The 21617-nt window shown below is 30.3% G+C and overlaps 1 long non-coding RNA gene across 1 annotated transcript in view; it reads right to left on the reverse strand.

The window, feature by feature from the left end:
• Window positions 1–8259: 8259 nt before the first annotated feature.
• LOC107443632 (uncharacterized) overlaps window positions 8260–21617 on the reverse strand; it is a 53189-nt gene continuing 39831 nt past the window's right edge. Inside the window, exons 2-3 of the long non-coding RNA XR_001584008.5 lie at window positions 15462–15610; window positions 8260–8438 (exon numbers count right to left, since the gene is read on the reverse strand). This is a non-coding gene — a long non-coding RNA (uncharacterized LOC107443632). The remainder of the gene's footprint in view (window positions 8439–15461; window positions 15611–21617) is intronic.

Raw genomic sequence — 21617 nt, forward strand, 5'->3', positions numbered from 1 at the left:
GTAATTTTTAAATAAATTTCATATAAATCATTGCTCTTCATTTACTTGTTTTTTTAAATAACTACTGAAGGAAAAAATAATAAAAAGAAATAAATAAATAGATATTTCATCAAATACTTTTATAATAAAATAATAACAGTCTCTCCAGACAGGTTTTCAGTGTTTTTATCGTTTGAATATCAACAATTCTTAATAGGCTAATTTAGGCAACATTCCTCTACGTGTGAAACATTTAGTAAGTATCTTTATAGAATGTTATATGAGCAATTCTACAAATAAACGCCAATCAGGCGGTCAAAAAAAATGGGGAGGGGCATGCCATTTCTGCATGAATTTTCTTCTTTTTTACACCCTAAAAAAGCAAGAAAAAATCGTGAACATGAAATTTTTTCCTTGTGACATACTTTAAATAACAAAATACCAATTTTAAATTTTTCCCGATTTTTTCAATTTACGAACTTGGATTAAATTTTTTTTTATTTTTGTTTTTTATATTAAAATATAATCTTATAGTATGAAATATCTATAAATACATTTTAGAGAGACATTATAATAATATTTTATTTATGTAAAAATCGTTTTATCTGAATAAATGGCTCAGATTTATGGGGAAAATTTTAAAATTGGTATTTTGTCATTTAAAGTATGTCACAAAGAAAAAATTTCATGCTCACGATTTTTTCTTGCTTTTTTAGGGTGTAAAAAAGAAGAAAATTCATGTAGAAATAGCGCCCCCCCCCCAAAAAAAAAAAAATTTTTTTTTGGCCGCCTAATTGGCATTTATTTGTAGAATTGCTCATATATTCACCTATTTGCTATGAGGGAAAAGAGCCTAAATTGGTTATTTTACTTACTAAATAGGTTAGTCATAAAAATAACTTAATATTAAAGGACGCCATACCAGGGGGAAACTTTTCATTGCAAATTCTTTTTCTGCTCCATGGCTAATTTAAAATTGAAAATATAGATAAAGTGAGTTCAGAGAAGCCTAGAGAAAGCCCTGAAGTTTCAAATACTGAGAAGAAATTTTTAAAATATCAAAATGAAATTAAATTAAGGAAAGATAACTTAGGATTACGCAATGGAGAAGTTCCATTCCAATAATTCGCTTGCATTTTGATATTTTTAATTTTGTTTTTCATCAACAGAAACTTAATGGCTTACTCTAGGTTTTCTGGAGCTTACTTTTCTTTTTTCATTTTAAATAAGAAATGGAGGTGAAAAATAATTAGAGACAAAAAGTTCTCACAAGTGGGTGAATTGAGTAAAATGGGGAAGTTAGTTCCTAGACAAATAAGGAAAGAAGTCATAGCTTAGAAAGCTATTTAGTAGGTATATTTTTGGCCATTTAAGTGTTCCATATTCTTGTTTAATTAAATAAATTAGTATTTATATGAATGTTAAATATATATTTTTTGCGCTGAATTGAATAAGATTAAAAAAATCAATGAACATAATAGCTTTAATTTAATTAGGCTTTTGTGCATAAAAGTCATAACCATAACGCTTACAACTTTATAACATTTGAACTCTATTAACTTGGATTTCAGATTAAATAATTCATAGGAAATAATGCTTCAATTGGATCGATAGATAGACTGTAAAAGCAAACTTCGTCCATGAGTCAGCTAAATATTTGTAAAATATCTTTATTACTTTTTGATAGTGTGACTTTATTACTTTATGTTTAATTTGATGCAAACTTTTTTAGAAAGCAAAAGTTTTTATTTAAAAATTTTTGAAGCTAAGTTTGCATATAATTGTTTATCACAAATTGGTAGCCAGATTATCAATCATGTATTTCATTCATGTCGTCAAAAATTCAAACTGTTTATTGCATTGAACCAAAGAATGATCAATCTACAGTTCAGTACTCCCAAAGGTTCTGATTTTTTATCGGAACTTGGAGGACTTTGTGATCCCGACAGATTTAACGTGCATCAGTCACCATTTATACACTAGGATTCTTCGGTGGATGGATTTGAACTCAAATTCCCACAAATGCGAGTCCAATGTCCTTTCAACCTGGCTATCCGCGCCCAATGGTAATTAAAATAACAAAGAGCCGTGGTGGCTCAGGGGCTAGAGGGCTCACCTCCCAATGAGGTTACCAGGGTTCAAAACTCAGTGATGACTGAGATTCGAATTCTGCACCCGGCTCGTACCAACCACAATGCCGTCAAAAAATATCCTAAGTGTAGACGCATCATTGGTTAGAGTTCCCTTGCCGTCAGACTAACCGTGGGAGGTCTTCGTGGTTTTCCTCTCCGTGTAACGCAAATGCGGGTTAGTTTCATCGAAAAGTCCTCCACGAAGTCAAATTTATCCCAATTATTGATCCAGTAGTTCACTTGTCTTCTGGAATGGGTTCAAAATTACAAGGCTATGGAGTTGAACGGTAGTAGTTGTAAATCCACAATTATGTCGGCTCATCATGTCGGTTGATTCAATGACGGTTATGAAATTAAATTAAAATAAATAACCTGGAACAGCTTAGGGGATTGGATGCTCTGAATCAAGCTTAATCTTCCCAGCCCTAGCAGTATACTACTTTCGACTAACACTGATCACAGTGCTAACACAAAATAACCAGTACTAATAGATCTTGATTTAGAATTTCCGCTATTGTGCTAACAGTGTGAAGTTTTTGTGTTTTTAATTTCAATGCAATACAAACTTAGATTAGATCCATGAAAAAGTCTACTACAAATGTATGTTTCCCGTACAGCGTGGTTCAGTAGCCTTTTCTTCGAGGATGAGTTCAAAATTACAAGGTTATAAAGTTGAACATTGATATACAACCTTAAATCTGATAAGGATCTAATGTTCAACGTTGATGACAACATAAAAATAAGACTTCAGCATTTATCAAAAACACACATTTGGCGAAAACTAATCTAAAATTCCCCATCAAAATTGTTGTTTATCTTGCCTATTTTTATTTTTAAAAAACGGACTAAAGCAGCCTGATTTGGGCAGTAATATAAATCAGTCAAATCCGTTTTTGATTTTTGTTCAATAGCAACCGGTACTTTTAGAAAGTGATGATTGAAACTAATGAGTGTAAAGACGTGACGATCAATTTTCTATGCACATGTTGATCTTAAAAATAGACAAATGATAAGAAGTCTTATTTAATTCAGAATTTCAATTCTGGTGCATTATTTCAGGACTATTTTGTTATAAAGAATAATAAAATTAAGGTAATCTCTTATATTTATTCATAGCAAATAATCTTTATTAAAGCTTAGCTTCGAATTGCGTAATTACTTAACAAGGAGTTATTTCACTCTACGAGTCCATCCATTTTCTAAGATTTGTAGATCGTATCAGATCATCGTATCAGAAGACACTTATTACAATTTAATCATTTCCTGTTGAACATGAAAGAGACATAGGATTTCATTTGACAATCTTCAATGAAACATTTTGTCTTCTTAAGCGTTTTCATACGTGACTTAAAAGGTTTATATTGAAAATGATAAACTAGGTTTTTATTATCTTACTCTGTATTGTGTTTTAATTCATGAGTAATTTTCCTTGCATTTTTGATCGAGAAATTTAAATGGGTGATGAAATGCATCAAGAGAATGTGATTTCTACTTTACGCTAAAAAATAATTGCAAAAGATATTACTAACTACAAAAAGATTTAAATAAAAAGTAAAAAAATCAAAAGTCATAACAAATTTTAACATAAAAAGTTTTAAATAAGTATTAAGTCATTAAAAAGTTTATATATATTTTTTATAAATGCTGAACTAAGGAATGAAGAGGAATTTACCAATCTAAACAATTTAATTTAAGCCCGAAAAATATTCCGTTTAATTTGGAAACGTGTAAAAAGTTATTAAAAATTTAATGTTTTTTTTATTTGATTTTTTTATAAATGCTGAACTAAAGAAAAAAGAGGAATTTAAGAATCTAAGCAAATTCCTCGTAATTTAAAAAAGAAAAATTCTTATACTACCCTTTAAAAAAAATTCTTTTCTTGATTGTTCAGAAAGAAAAATTTATTATGTACAACGATGAAAAACATTTTAATTTTCTTGCCATTGAGAAATATTGGAAGGTTGAATTTCACAGGTTTTCGGTCATGTCACCAAATAGCATTTATTGTTTCCTTTTTGGACTTTTATATCGAAAATAAAAGAATAATTTTGTGCACGCGCAACATATTAATCAAAAAGGACTTTAATTAGTCAGGTATATCTCCATTTGTTTTTACTTAGTTTAAATTAAAGGAACTGAACCACGTGTGTAAAACGTATAGAATATTCCAGGCACCATTTAAAGTTCTTGTTTGAACTTATCAACCATCTGAATTTTAATAAACCGAATTACGAAATTATTTAAAACTACTCAAAACACGTGTGTTTGATTGACGTCATTTTACTCTACAGGGTTAAATATTTTGGTGTATGTTGAACCTAATTAACTTGCTGCAACCTATATTATTTATTAAACTTGATAGAATGGAAATAAGGTTCAATTTAACATCTTATTAAGGTTCAAAACAAATAGACGTGATGTGAGAAAGATATCTAGAAATGTGGATAAAAAAAAATTATTGTTTATTAATTTGAAATTTCGAAAACACGGATAAATTGCGTTGGTATTTCTGTAAAAAATACATGCTTTAACATATTTTCTTAAAATATTATCACTTACTGAATTTTAAAACATAAAACAGTATAGGGGAGAGTCGGGTACCCCCGCCCACTGTCAATTTCATATGTATAGAATATTTTTTCAAGGCAATGGGCCATCGGCCATTAATTGTTATATTAAAAAAATATTATTTTCAAAGTTTCAAGTATTTATGCAGCTGGTAACATAATAAACGATAGTTTTGAAAATATGTTGAATACAGTAGTCATGAAATTAAGAAAAATTGGTTGAATGCTTCGATTAAACTTCATTTTAATTCTAAAAAAATAATTTTTTCTATACATACAGCATTAAAGCATGTAGTCTTAAGTTTAATTTGCACAAAGAAAGAAGTTTGTATGTAAAAAATTGTTCGAGTAATTACAAATTTACAAAAAAATTGGATTTCGGGTAGCCCCGCTCACATGAATGTCGGGTATCACTGCCCAATTTTATTTCGTCGATAAATGTACGGTTGCAAAGATTATTATTTTATTGCTTCAAATTTGAATGTTATATGCATTTTTAACAACAAATATATGTTTTAATATTATATGAAACATAAATTTATATATTTAAAAATGAAAAGTTAAATATTTTTAAAATGTAATTGATATATCCAAATTAAATTTAATATCAAGAAATCATAAATATTATGATAAGCTATTTGCTTACTTATTTATTTTCACTTATTTGTGAACGAATCAATCTACAGAAGCATTTGAATGCAATCAAAATACAAAGTGAATTTGTAATTTTATAAGAAGTATTTTATATTAAGTTTATAAGAAGAGATCAACCAAATAAGTTTATATTGAAAAACAACTATTGTTATTAATTATTGTTACTTAAATTAAGTTATTTTCGTTAAATATTTAATATAAATATATATTAATATTATAATATATTAATATACATTAATAATGATAAAAAGTATGACATTTGTTGTTATTAAATGATAGAATTCTCTAAAAGTATATAAATATGTAATAAATAAAATAATTTTGTGATAAAAATGATAAATGAGGTTTATCTATTGTCAATACATTGGTCATTCTCATTTACACCTGAAAAAATAGCCAAAAAACACAATTTTTGTAACTGGGCGGGGCTACCCGACACATTTTAAAAAGAGCTGGAGCTCTTTTTTTGATTTATTCTTTTTGCATTATTTAATTAGATGATAAAACAATAGAAACATACAAAAATGTTGATTATTACTCAGTATTATACAGAAATATAAGCAATACTCCTTAAGTGAGCGGGGCTACCCGACTCTCCCCTACATTTTTAGAAATATTGGAGTGTGTTGAACCAAATCATTGCATCGTTCGATTTTGTTGCTACCTAGCCAAATTAGGCCATCTAATTCTTCCTAAACTATATACTATGGTTCAACCTGAACAAAAATATTTTATACCTTTTTGAAATTGTAGTAAATTTGCATTGTGTTAAGCGCAATATTGAACCTAAGATCTACCGCAAATAATAATCGGTAGGAATTTTTGTCCTACATGTCTCACTTGTTTGCCAGCAACTTTCACAAAACTAAACACTTTTATTTAAATAAAAGAAAATGGAAATAAGTGTATTATTTAAAAATTTATTCAATTATTTAAAAAAAACATTTATTTCTTCATTAGATAACTCCATTTTAAACAATTTGTAATCCTTCATTATTTTGCAACCTCAGACAGTGTCCTATAGTGGGTTAGTCAACTTACTTTTAACTTCCAAACATGTTTAGCTTAATTTTTAGTGAACAAAACATTTAATTTTTAGGTATCACTTTAATTTAACCGATAACTTTTTTAGAACTAAATATAACTGTTCAAGTTGCTAACATGCTGTCGGAGATAAAATATCACTTCCATCTAAAAATAGACGAAAATACCGTAATTTTTCTAACCACTATTTAAAATTTAATAAAACTCCTTACAACCCCTGCTACAACTTCATTTGAAATAAGAGAGGCTAAATATTATGTTTTTTCAAGTAAGGATAAAGATGAATTTTCATTTATTTATTTATTTATTTATTTTTTAAGATTTTTTACCCTGTTGAAATAAGCGAGACGAGCTAAGTATCATTAAGGGCATTATTTTTGATTTCAGAACTTAATGTCTTTTTTTGTTTTTCCTTTTTTATTCTAATGCATTATAATGCGACCTTTTCCGTAATTTTCATACACTCTGTTTATAAAGATCTAACTCTGAAATAATATTGAAAAACAAAATGAAAATAAATAAAAATTTAAGAAAATGGAAGTCATAGTTTAAGAATGCAGAGGATAATTTTGTTTTAGACAACTACTTCTATTTTAAGAATTCATATGAGCTGAAATTGAAATTTGAACTATAAATTTTCCTCATTATGAGAAATTTGCTGTAGATTATAAATGCATATTTCTCTCAGACACCGAGTAAAAAATATCCTATTTTTCAAGTATACATAAATAATATTTATTAACTAATTAGATCTTTAACCCTATTGAAATTTTGAAACAAAAAATTTTTAGTAACCTTTTGAAATATCTTTTTAATTCAGAAAGATAAAAGAGTGTGCATAATTAATTCATTATTAGTATCGATTTGAAAGAAGCAAGGAATTTGTAACAACCAATTATAATAAGTCATTAATGTCCCATACATGATGAGGTAAGTATTTGTTTTTATAACCATCGTTGAATAGCCAACCCAATTTCGGGTTTACTGCTACTCATGCTGAACTCAGTAGTTTTCTAATTTTGAACCCCATCCAGATGGCAAGGGAACTCCTGGATCGAGTATTGGGAGAAATTTGCCTTCTTGGTGGACTTTTTGCTGGAACTAACCAGCATTTACGCTACATGGAAAGGAAATCCGCGAAAACCCCCAACTGTCAGCCCGACGGCAATGGGACTCAAACCAATGATCTGTCAACCACTGAGGATATTTTGCGTCAGCACTGTGGTCGGGTGCCAACCGGATGCGGAATTCGTATCGACCTGCTATTGCTGGGATTCCAACCCGAATCACCTCATTGGAGGGCGAATGCTCCATCCCCTGAGCCACCAGGACTCTAAGCATTTGTTTATAATAACAGCAAAATTTCCTTCCTATGAAAACCATCTTTCTCTCAGGTCCTCCATCACTGGGGTCATGAGAGGAACTCCGCAGGCATACTATAGTTTGTCTAGAGTAAGAACTCCCCCAGCCGTATAGGAGAGGTTTCGGTGAATATTTTCTTCGGTGTTAGCCCTGAGTGAAGAGAAGCTACCCTCCCTGACTTTGTGGCGGAGGGAGTTCTTACTGTAGACAAACCATAATTTTTATTTTGTTACATTTTCATAACAACGAGGCCAGCATTCTTCGCAACCATTCTTTCTATATACTCTTATTCCACCCTCCACAAGGAACAGATATTGACAATTTACTTTTGTGAATGTTGTGTTCTTTTCTCGCGATCCTTGTAAATATTGGAATTTCATTGATAAGGATCAAGTTTTGTTGTTTATATAATTGTTTTTAAAATTTTTAAGTGCTGTGATTTATTGTAAAAATATAAATCTGACGGCACTGAAATTTTATTTTGGTATAATTTGTGGTATTAATGTAGACAAAAGTAAATATTTATGGATAGTTGTAAATTTTAATAGAATAAAAGTTTTATGCTTTTTTTTTCTTTTTTTGTAATACATATAAATTTTTTACATTTTTGGTAAGGATTCCTTCTTGCGAAGAAGTCAACATTGAATTGTGTCATTCTTGCTTTCATTTCTCACTTCTGCGTGAATAAGTCAGATAGCATCTGAAAGAGAAAATATAATACATCACTCACCATCAATAAATAGCTTTCAAGAACCTAAATTCTGGGTCAGCAAAAGCGTGACCTGTATGTAACATATAATGTAATGTAAGCATATTGGGGATCACATATCAAAATATAAGTGAGGTGAAAACAAAAGCACTTTCGAAATTAGATGAAGCACTATTGAGGACGGCAGGCATAACTAAATCCGTTTGATCATCAGAAGAAATAGGGAGACGACAATTAATAGAAGCATCTTGAGATTTCATCTGGTATTCAAGCAAGTATAGATGATTGGAAGTAAGTATCTGTGCATATAATACATCATTCGAATAAAATTTCATCATTTATTCGTTAGATCAAAATTAGAATAAAAATTCGATTAATTAGACTAAAATTTCATCATTCCTTCATTTATTTATTCATCATTTATTCATACCTTCATTTCGTTAATTCAAATTTAATTGTGAACAATCTGTAGCATAAGTTTCGCCACGTCATAAATTTTTGTTTAAAAAATTACCTTTTTTAATATTATTCTGTCATATTTTCAAATTATGTGGTTAATTCTCTAAATAATATCTCTGCTAGGCTTCATGTCAGACATTGCCTCTAGGGGGGACATCTATGTCTTTGCCTAAATAATTGAAATAGATAATATAAATAATTAAAATTTTGTATTTCATACTTTATATCAAAAAAAACTTTCAAATTCCTTTCTTCCTTAATGCAGGGTCTCATTGGAGATATAGATTCTTTTGACATTCAACGATTTGTCAAAGCAATCAACAATTCTGCAATAAAATCTCGCTTAGATAATCATCCAAATCAGTAAACTATATTTTAACTATCTTAAAACTTCTTTTGTAATTAGGAAACAGTTAATTCTCTAAATAATATCTCTGCTAGGTTTCATGTCAGACATTGCCTCCAAGGGGGACATCTATATCTTTGCCTAAATAATTGAAATAGATAATATAAATAATTAAAATTTTGTATTTCATACTTTATATCAAAAAAAACTGTCAAATTCCTTTCTTCCTTAATGCAGGGTCCCATTGGAGATATAGGCTCTTTTGACATTCAACGATTTGCCAAATCAATCAACAATTCTGCAATAGAATCTCGCTTAGATAATCATCCAAATCAGCAAACTATATTTTAACTATCTTAAAACTTCTTTTGTAATTAGGAAACAGTTAATTCTCTAAATAATATCTCTGCTAGGTTTCATGTCAGACATTGCCTCAAGGGGGGACATCTATAACTTTGCCTAAATAATTGAAATAGATAATATAAATAATTAAAATTTTGTATTTCATACTTTATATCAAAAAAAAAACTTTCAAATTCCTTTCTTCCTCAATGCAGGGTCACATTGGAGATATAGATTCTTTTGACATTCAACGATTTGTCAAATCAATCAACAATTCTGCAATAGAATCTCGCTTAGATAATCATCCAAATCAGCAAACTATATTTTAACTATCTTAAAACTTCTTTTGTAATTAGGAAACAGTTAATTCTCTAAATAATATCTCTGCTAGGTTTCATGTCAGACATTGCCTCCAGGGGGAACATCTATATCTTTGCCAAAATAATTGAAATAGATAATATAAATAATTAAAATTTTGTATTTCATACTTTATATCAAAAAAAAAAACTTTCAAATTCCTTTCTTCCTTAATGCAGGGTCCCATTGGAGATATAGATTCTTTTGACATTCAACGATTTGTCAAATCAATCAACAATTCTGCAATAGAATCTCGCTTAGATAATCATCCAAATCAGCAAACTATATTTTAACTATCTTAAAACTTCTTTTGTAATTAGGAAACAGTATCAGGCATGGAATAAATTAAGAACTTTATATAATTAATAACTATTTTATTATTTCAACTTATTTTTGTTTTTTTACTTAAGGGGAAAAGTGGTTAGCTGATCCACTTTTTAGATTTGGTTTTTTATCTCTTTAAAAATTATTCTTGTAGTGTGACTTTTTTTTTAATAAGACAAATCACTTACACTTATGAAAAAAATCTTGAACAGGGTCCACCTTATAGGGCGCTTTGGACAATCTAGCAAGAATATTTATTGAGAAGCAATTATTAGAGGATAAATGTCATCCAACATTAATTACATTTTTCTTCTTTAACATTTAAGAAAAATCAGTTTTGCATTTTTAGAGATTAATAAATCTTCAATTGTTAACAAATGAAAAAAGATAATTATTCAGCTTACCTTAAACTTTCAAACTGACTTTTTTAAATTTCTCAAAAAATACTTAAAGGATTATTTCTAACTTCACAGATGCTTAGTTCATAGGATTTTTTATAGATAGCAATTCGATTTAAAATATTCAGAGGATTGAGGGATAGACAATAATAGCGTTGGCTAAAAATAGCAAAACTGAAACTAACAGTCATGAATAACTGTCAAGCTCGAAAAAATAATTTCGCACATTTGATCTTCCTTAGAGCGTTCGCTCTTCAATAAGGTGAACCAGGATCGAATCCCAGCGATGGCTGGTCGATACGAATTCAGCATCCTGCTTGTACCGACCACAGTGCTGACGAAAAATATCCTCAGTGGCAGACGGATGATGGGTTAGGGTCCCCTTGCAGTCAGGCCAACCGTGACTGGTTCTCGTGGTCTTCCTCTTCAAGTATCACAAATGCGGGTTAGTTCCAACAAAAAGTCCCCCACGAAGGCTAATTTCTCCCAATACTTGATCCAGGAGATCCCTTGTCTTCTGGATTGGGTTCAAAATTACAAGGCTACGGAGTTGAACATTAGCATTCGTAAACCCAAAATTTTGTCGGTTGTTCAACAACGATTGTAAAATAAAATGTGCTCTTCATAAGAGTTGGCTCAGGTAATAGAGCCCCCGCCTCCCAATGAGATGACTCAGGTTCTAATCTCAGAGACGGCTAGTCAATATTAATTCTGAACGCGACTAGCTCTGATCACAGTGCTGACGAAAAATATCCTCAGTGGCACCCAAATTATGTGTCATGTTTAAGATTGTAAAAAGCTAAAATGTGTATACTGCATGAAGCACCATTAAAGGTAAAATCTTCCAAACAAATGATTTTTCAAGTTTGTACTCATTCAGATCTTAGAGAAACAGTTATTTATAGTTGAAATTTCTTTAATTTACAAATCAATTATTGATAAATTCTTGAATATGAATGGAAAATCAATTTTCAGTCTACTTATTTTGTATTTTATATTTTAGTACAGACATAATTATCAGATTATGATACCGATAATTTATCAGATTTTTTTGTAACTATTAGAGTGTTTTTTATGATAAAAAGAGTTAAATAAGAGTTAATTAAAGAGTTGATTAAAGAGTTAAATAATAATGCGACATTTCATGTTCTGGGGAGTTACCGAAAAATTATCAAAACATAGGAAAAATTTAAGTGACTAATTTTCATAAGCATGTTATTGGTGTTGAAACAATAAAATCAACATATTATAAAAAACAGAAAATCGTGCTTGATATTTTAGTGATATATTATATAAAATTTTACAACTGATTTCCCAGATTTATGTTCTCAGTACAGTGTTCAAGTGATTATAATAAAAATTAAGCTTTGTACGAATTCTGTAGCATTTATATTTTACAAATGTCTTATAAAAATATGAAGTTACACATTTCTTGTTGTAAATGTAGATAATGCTGAATAAATTTATTTGGAAATCTGAACTTCATTTCTGTATGCTGAACTGTTTTTAAACGCAATGCATTTACTTTAACTAGCACTTATTTTGTTTTGATGTAACTTGTGAAACATAGAAGAACGCTAACTGCAGTTCTTAATTAGTTTGAAAGTCCACTTTTTTTGCATCTAGGCGAGTATATTTAAGGTTGTACTTAAAAGGTTTCTGCATCGAAAATAAAATTAAAACGAAATGTATACCCTTACGATAAGCATAGAATTTCTATTACTTTCTATTACATTTTGATTATTTTCTCTCCTACCGTTTTCTGCTTTGATTTTTAAGATAAGGCATTTTTATATGTACGTATCTATGAATATGGGGGCAAAATAACGATGAACCACGCTATTTACAACGATGACAGTTTTGTATTAATCAATCTGCTCCTTATTTTCTAGATATTCAACAAGTTTTAGGAATTTCCGACAAATAACAGCGGAATGCAAAATTCTTATTGCTTTATGTAAATCTCAATATTTTTTTCATCAGACCAAAAACACTTTTCTGAACAAATTGAGATCTAAGTCCACCCGATAGATCAACCAAAATAGAAATTCTTAAAAGATATATAACCGAACTGCACGCAGTTATATAATACATTATTTTAAATTACTCCTTTCTAAATCATAATTTTTTACAGTTCTGAGGTAGGTAGGTACTTTTTTACGTCGCACTAGAGCTGCACAATAGGCTATTTACGACTGTCTGGGAAACATCCCTGAGGATGATCCGAAGAAAGCCCATCGTAATTTTGATCCTCTACAGAGGGGATGGCTCCTCTGCTTTGGCAGCCCGGCGTCGAGCACTTTACGATAAAACAGTTTAAAGAGAGCCGATACCGCGCACCCTCGGTTCCTACGGAGACTGGTCAAAGTGGTCACCCACCCGCTTACTAACCGCAGCCAGTGATGTTTGACTTCGGTGTTGTGCTGGGAACCGTGTCTTTATGATCAGTCCACTGCGGGTCTTATATTTCTAAATTGCTACTGTTTAATAATTTTTACATTTATTTCACACTTACTTACTAAAACAGATTTTAGTACATATTTTTGTTTGACGTTGTACGCAAATAAATAAAAATTTTCGAACATCACCCAACCATGCCCAATAAGTCTGTTTTCCAAAGTTTTTTTAACAGCTACGGTAGGAATGCCACGAAGTTTTGAAGCAAGTCAGTCGACAGCTCCCGGTTACTAATCTCTCCAAACTTCTGCACCACAATCAATAAGAGGACATTTATCCAGGTTAGATTTAATGTGCATCTGCTGCATAGACACATCAATTGCTTAGTCAGTGTTCAGCAAACTACCCCTAGTTTTACAACATCTGTGTGAGCGATACATTAACCGACTGCACATCCGGGGCCTTAGAAAACTTAAGCATAATTTTTAGGCCCCAAAATTTCTTTTAGCTTACGACATCGACCTGCATTGTGCCCGGGCTGAGCTCGTCTCCTTATTAATGTGTTGGAAGAGCTGGGATGATTAAAAAGAAAACTTTTGAAATCTGGAACTTATAGTTATAGGAAATAAAAAATAGATTTTGGAGCATTTGGTGTCCCGATTTGGTCCAGATTTGGAGCATTTGGTTGGATCAGAGAACTGGCCTTGCATCAGAAGGGTTCTGGGTTCGAATTTCGGGCAAGGCATGGATGTTCTTTCATTCTCTATACTATCTGTCTCTAATGTGGGAGCAACGTTGGCCCACTTAATAGGGTGCCCCTGGAAAAGTGGCCAACAAATCTGCCCCTCAGATGTCTGTATGACGTAGGTCATTCCCCTGGCGGGCATTGGAAAAAAAACATTTGGTGTCACAGGAAATGTTATCTACCATCTAAGAATTTTTAGGGATTTAACATAAAAATTTGGTAGGTGTTTCCAGATAGGGTTACAAACTACACCATCCTGCAATAGTGAAATCAGCTTCACTTTAAACTTTCAGTTTTTGACATTTCTTAAATTTATCAAAAAATATTTAAAGGATTAATTTGTAACTTTAGAGATGTTTAGTTCATGAGAATTTTCATGCTTAGCAATAAGATTTAAGGCTTTAAGGGGTTTGGAAGACTTACAATAAAATACGAAAGAAAACAAGTGTTTTTGAACGCCCTACGCCAGAAAATCAAGCAAAACACTTGTATCGATAACTTAAGTAGTTATTTTAATAACTGCATAAAGTTTCGTAAACCTGGAATAAATATTCATAGAAATATGGACATTTTTATAAAGAAAATTATTTTTTCGCCTACGTTTCTTTGCTATAACTTCATAAATATACAATCGGATTAAAAAAACTTTTGGAGAAATTTAAGATTGAGCTGATTCGAAATTTTAACCAAAATTTGATAAAAACTGAGCAAGATATTATTTAAGCTAGTTCCTTTATACTGCGCAATTTTAAAAAGGTGACTGACAAATTAATCTAAATAGTACTGGAACCATATCACGTCCGGGTCAGTCAAGTACGTTCATTTTATCGGAAAAGTTAGCAGATATGGAAAGCATCTTTATAAAAAAAGTTTCAGGTGAAGTTGAAAATGTTTAGACTTGACCACCACTATATTTTAAGAATAACCTCACTTGCATATTTTCTAATCGCAAAATAAATCTTAATATTATTAACATATTATGGAGAGAACATGTGTCTTGTTTTTCTAAGGTAAATTCTGAGATTAAGCAAGAATGCCAATATTTTAAGGATTTATACCAACGCTATAGCACGAGATGACTTGCATATAATGGCGTTTTATATGAACTTTTGAATTATTTAAAAGTAAAATTTGGCAAATAACTTGAAATTTAAATTAGAAATAACTAAGAATCATCCATTAAAGAGAAAATTTGCCTACAAAAGGAGAATTCAAAAAAAAATTTACTATGCCCTTAACAATGGCGTCATATGGGTAACGGTTAAGGCAAGTTTAGAGGAAAAACAGCGTCACACGAAATTTTTTCCTCTCCTATAAACAATGTTATCAATATCAAAACATTTTATCATTCTAACCAAACATTTTTTGTTTGGAAACTAATGGCACATTGACCTAACGGAGTAATATTTTTGGTTAAGATCAGTGAGAATGTGTCAGGTATTATGATCTGCGATTTTCTTTTACGAGGACTGTTTTTTATGTAAGGGCCGTTTTAAAATAAAAACCAAACGAAAGAAAATTTTCAAGTAGAAAATTTTTTTCAGCTTCCACATAAATTTTTCTTTTTTTTTCAGCATAGTTTACAAGTTTGTTTAAACACTTATCATACCTAACAACTAGAATTAAAATATCCTCTTCATACTAACTTGCCTCCTGCTCCGTTTACCAAGTAGTCACGGACGTTTTCACGTATTGGTCATCGCTGTAGTGATTGCAGTCAAAATGATATTTCAACTATCGGAAACGATGAAAAATCACTCAGTGCAAGCTTTCAGCTGTAGGGACCATACATTACCTTTGGGAGAAAAAAAAATCTATTTTTATTTTCGTTCATTATAAAATATAAGGAACTTAATGAAAACATAATATATAGTTTTTAATCCGCCATGTGCTAATCTCGGACCTTTATTTCAAAAATATTACAAGCATGTAGAACTATTTCCTTATAAATGTTCACCTTTTTTTTAGCAACATGGAGCTATTGTTTATTTCTAAAGCACTGTCTCTGTTTTGAATGTTATGTTTAACTGAAATTTGAAATTTCTAATATTAGCCACCACTTTTAATTTCAAAAAGTTTCAAGCGAATCATTTTATATCAATATAAAGGTATTTATATCAATTATATTATATGATACAAACGAGCGTCTTAATTTTGCAAAATAAATACTAAAAATATACCTTTCAATAGCACCGGAATTTTCTTAATTTAAAACGTTATCTTTTCTAGCAAAGTGAATGCATTAATGATTTAATTAAGAAACAATTCTACCGCTACATATAAATAATTTAAGAACATGCATTTATAAAAGGTTAGATAGGTAAATGGTTCTCAAAATGTGATTTATCAGAAAACTATTATTGGATTTAACATTACTGAACTCTAGTTCACTATTACTAGATAAAATATTTTGTACAGGCAAAGGATGTACTTGAAATGAAACAATTGTATTCTTAATATTTTTCGAAAAAAGACTTTTTTGAAAACATCGATTTCTACTGATTTCACCTTATGTGGATGAGATGCAATTTAACAAAGGCTGCTTGGGAAATTTTTAAATGTTTTGGATCAAAAGTAGTCTACATATAATGAACAGCTATGTATAAATTTATTGCAAATATTTGTTTATACCAAGTGGATATTTCTTTTCTTTAAAGAACCATTTAGCTATTAAAAAGTGCTGAGTATTTCGTTTATTGTTACAGATTCATATGCTGGCTTGTGTGCGCATCAATAAACAACTTGTAATCCCTTGTCAATTTAGAGAACAGATAGCACAAATTTAAATAACTAACTTTAGATCCAAAAGTAGATATTTACAACATTAATATAATATTGCAAACAAAACTTGAAGAAAGAAAATGCTTATGATGCAGTGCTGCCAACTGTTATGCTTCTTTTCGCTAAATATTTTATAGAATGGTAGGCAATTAAAAACTAAAACTTTCAGAATTTTTGGTAGCTTTGCCAACATTTTATCACCACGGGAGAGCAGAAACAAAATGGTGGTTTCGTACAAAATTTAGAATAATCTACACATAAATAATTTAAATAATTGAAAAATAATTTAAAATAAATTTGCAAAACAAAGAATAATACATATCAATCACTCTAAGAAATTTATCTCAAAAAGCGAAGAAAGTTCACAGTCCTGATAAAGTAACCCTAAGGCTATCTTTTTCTAATAGGAGTATTTTTTAATAAAGATCAATAAATTAAGAGGTACGAGGCAAAAAGAGGTTAAAAGGACGGATCCTCTTTTTTTTTCTTTAAAAACGATAAAATGTCGTAAAATTATTGCTTCATTAGAATATTTCTTCTAGAGGAAAGTAAAGCAAAACACATGGTAATTGAAGTCAGTAAAAAAATTCCTTTTTTTGTTTTCTTGTAAAACGACTAGATTATAAACAAGACTATTAACAATCAAAAAAAGAAGAATAAGATTGACTCAACATTGGAAGACTTATTTTGTGAATGATATTTTCCTCATATCAGCTAATATTAATAATCTAAAAGAAAAACTGAAGTCTAACAATTATGCTTGGAAAATTGGCCTTCATTAGTTAATAGTAAAACAAAAATGATGAGAATAAATGCAAAACCCAACAGAAACATAAAAATCAACTCCTAATTTTTTTTTTTTTTTTTTAATTTTGTACCGTCCACAAAAGATGTCTGGCTTGAAGAAAGGGGTTCATGGACAAGGAGAAGGAAGAGGATAATAAGAAGTGTGACAACACATCAACTGGCGACTAACAAAACTAACCTGACACAGAAGTTACTTTAAAGTGATAGTAAAGACATAATAATTAAAGTGATAGTAAAGACACGGATACTTTAAAATTAGATTTGTGGGAGCTAGAAAATAAAAAGAAAAAATTTCATCGGAAAGTAAATTATGTCTTTCTTTTTTTTCCCTAATTGATTAGTGTTAAAAATTAAGATAGTGTATTGAGCTTTTAATTGTGTTCTACTTAATGGCATGGTTAGTTAATCTGAACAGCTAACACTTTTATAGGACATGATTTTTTTTCAATGTGGTGGGACTAAATTGTTAAAATTTTGGAATCTTATGCCTGTAAAGCGGGAACGAGCATTTTAAGAAATGAAACTGCAGTCGGACTTCTATGTAACGAACTTCCATTCTGCAAACTTCTCTGCTTTGCGATTTTTTTCGAGAAACCAAGAACATTTTGGAAATTTCTTAGTAAAATGGCTTCCAAATAGTGAAGTGAATTTTCTATTTAACGAGCTTTTCGTTGAGATTCACTTTCCCTATTGCCCAAAATATTTCAGAACATTTAAAACTTGTTGGCGCATTTAAGGGGGAAATGACCTTGAATTGTTTTTCGAAGTCACTTAGCCTTTAGAAAAAGCTGCAAAATCTCTTTCTCCTTTTTTTTTTTTTTTTTTTTTTTTGCATTTCAAACGAAAAACTCAGACAAAATTAACAAATTTTATCAGTAGCGGTTAAACTTAACGTAACATATGTTTAAAATTACTTTCATAATAAATGCAGCTGTAATTTTATACATAAATTTAGCTTTTTTTTAGTTGAAAATGTATGTAGCATGATAGTGTAACACTGGATAATGTTTTGCTCCATTCTTGCTTTCCATGCAGATTTCTTTTATAGTTAAGATTTCTAAAATAAATAGTAGATACTAGTTTACAAGATAAAGGTACACCGAAGAGCCATTACATTATGACCACCCTCCATCTATAACAATGGGCTCGCCCAGGTTTTCATGGTTTCTCGCCCAGAAACAATGTTTTCATGGGGCACATTAGGACCCATAATCCTCATGGAACAATCCCTGACGTCTGTAAACAACTTGAACATAGTTGCAAACCAGGTTCACCCATTCATGGCGACAGTTTTTCCTGCGGGGGATGGTGTTTACCAACAGGATAATGCACCATGTCATAAGGGTCGAATCGTCATGGATTGATTCGAGGAATATTCCAGTGACTTTCAAGTCATGTCTTGGCCCCCAAATTCAACTGACCTTATTCCAATAGAGCATTTGTGGCCCTACTTGGAAAACCAAATTCGTGCTGCCACGCTACCCCCTCGCAATGTGAGGGAATAGCAGGACCAGTTGATGAGCGTTTGGTACCAGATGCCTCAGTCTACCTATCATCACCTTGTGGAATCAATGCCACGGTGGGTGCTAGCAGTTTTAAGGACTAAAGGTGGTCCTACATGCTATTAGCAGGGTGGTCATAATGTAATGGCTCTTCGGTGTATATCAATTGCTATTTTAATTATGTCTAGTGTTTACGAATTTATGACCAGTTTTGCGTTGTTTCAGTATTTCAAAAGGTATTTTTCTATTTAACGAATGTTCTATGTAACGAACTCATTATCGGGGTTAAGCGACTTCGTTATATAGAGGTCCGTTGATTGTATATATGAAATAAAAGAAGAGTTAATAAAGGTCTACACCCTCAGCAACAGGCTCTTCAGAAGAAATCATTCCCTGAGAGTGTTAATACATATAATATGGAATAATCAATCAGGTAGATAGAGAAGCCTTTTTTATTTATTTATTTATTTATTTATTTACTTATTTATTTATTTATTTACTTATTTATTTATTTATTTATTTATTTTATAATGTTTTGTATGAGCCGCGATGGCTCAAGGGATAGAGCGTTCGCCTTCCAATGAGGTGAACCGGGTTCGATTCATCTCATCTTGCACCGACCACAGTACTGACGTGAAATATCCTCAGTGGTAGACGGATCATGGGTTAGAGTTCCCTTGCCGTCAGGCTAACCATGGGAGATTCTCGTGGTCTTCCTCTCCATGTAACGCAAATGAGGGTTAGTTCCATCAAAAAAGTCCTCCACGAAGGCAAATTTCTCCCAATACTCGATCCAAGAGTTTCCTTATCTTCTGAATTGGGTTCAAAATTACAAGGCTACGTGGTCGAAAATTAGTAGTCGTAAACCCAAAAATTGAGTCTGCTGTTCAACGACGATTATAAATATAATGCTTTGTATTTATTAAATAAGATTTACAATAAGATTTACTTATTTATCTTTTATTCAGTACCAAGGTACAAATCCTTGCATCCCAAAACACATCATAGTGTTATACCTTGAGGTACTTTGCAAGGATGTAAAAAATAATTCATTTATCCCTTATAAAATATCGTATTTTTATTTTTAAGTGGTCATAGATTCTTTAAGTGGTAAGCAATAACCGATTGCTTACACATATCTACTATAATCCTTACCCAAGTAAAAATAAAAATCTTTGTTTTCAAACTGTTCCAAGGTTCGGTACAACGCTTCCCCCTATTTGTTTATACAGTTTTAGTTATTTATAGTTTGTTCTAGAAAATCCTAAAGATTAAGAATTATAAAAAAATAGATAAGTAAGAATTTTTAATCTAATTTTTCATATACCATATAGGAAGCTATTATACTAAAAATAGGTTATCAACTCTTGTTTTTAAATTATACTTTAAATAACAAAGTTAAGCTAAAATCATAAAATATGAATAAATCCAAAAAAAATAAACAATTTTTTTTTTTTTTTTGTAAAAGTCATAAGGGATTTCATAACTACTTGCAACTTGTAATCCTGTAGAAATTAGAAAAACATTTTGAATCTGAACACGTTTTTAGATTAAAGAAAAATACGTGAAATGATAATTAAGATATGTAGCTAATTTCTCTGAATCTGTCTCTAGTCTTGACCGAAACATTTAGTTCATAAAACTGGTACTTAATATTCTAGGAGCGAAAAATTTCATTTCGCAAATACACTGTTTTCGGTCTTCCTGATCGTTTAAAGAAAGTGACAGAATAAACGGTGCATAAGAAAATTTATAATGTTTTGCATGACTAATGACTTTAGATAGCAGATTTCGCACTACTAGTGCGAATCACTATCTAAAGTCATCAGTCAGTAGTCATTGGTAGTTTTACTATTAGTAGTTTTACTATTTATCGTATTATGCTATAATACGATAAATTTAAGGGATTTTCATTTTATAAATGTACTTAATAAGGGATTAATTTTTTTTTCTTTCAAAATATTACACGTTATAAAATGAAATTATACATCATAATGCTTAAAAAATTTCGCATAAATGATGTTTTTAATGTCATTATCCCTTACAGTGAAATACAAATTTGTGAAATTTCGTTTCTATAAAAAGTGCACTATTTTCAGAACCAAATGATTAACAAAAATATTTTTTCTGGTCATTTAAAGTATGAGTTACAAAAAAAGTTACTATCCATGAAAAATTACAAAATTTTTACGTAATTCATAACTTAAAGACGTTTAAGTAACTAGACAAAAACTAAAAGAATTAAGACTTTTTTTAACTATATGAATGATATATAAAACTTAAACGAAAACATAATTATCACATCCATGATATTTATATTTGAAATAATTTTAAACTAGGTATTTTCTTGATAATTAAAATAGTTTTAAGTTAAATTTATGAAAAAAAATATTAGCATTTTGTAAGTTAAAATATATATAACGTCAGTAAAGTTAGTTAAAAAAGAGAATATAATATTATATTATATTATATTATATTTCCAAGTTTTGCCACTTTTCAAGTAAAATCTATTAAAAATAGCTGAAGTGGAAGCAAAATGTTTTAGTTTGACATTGTTTCTGAAGCGATATATTCGATTCAACATTATATTCACTACAATGATATACAAATAATTTAAAGTTACGTGTATATAGAAATTATAGATAAGAGCCTCTTCCAGTTGCAGAATGCGGTAAATAAAACTAAGTTCATACATTGAACACATTATTCAAC

This window comes from Parasteatoda tepidariorum, chromosome 12, assembly GCF_982258835.1.
Source record: "Parasteatoda tepidariorum strain Cologne lab strain chromosome 12, Ptep-v5.0, whole genome shotgun sequence".
Taxonomy (NCBI): domain Eukaryota; kingdom Metazoa; phylum Arthropoda; class Arachnida; order Araneae; family Theridiidae; genus Parasteatoda; species Parasteatoda tepidariorum.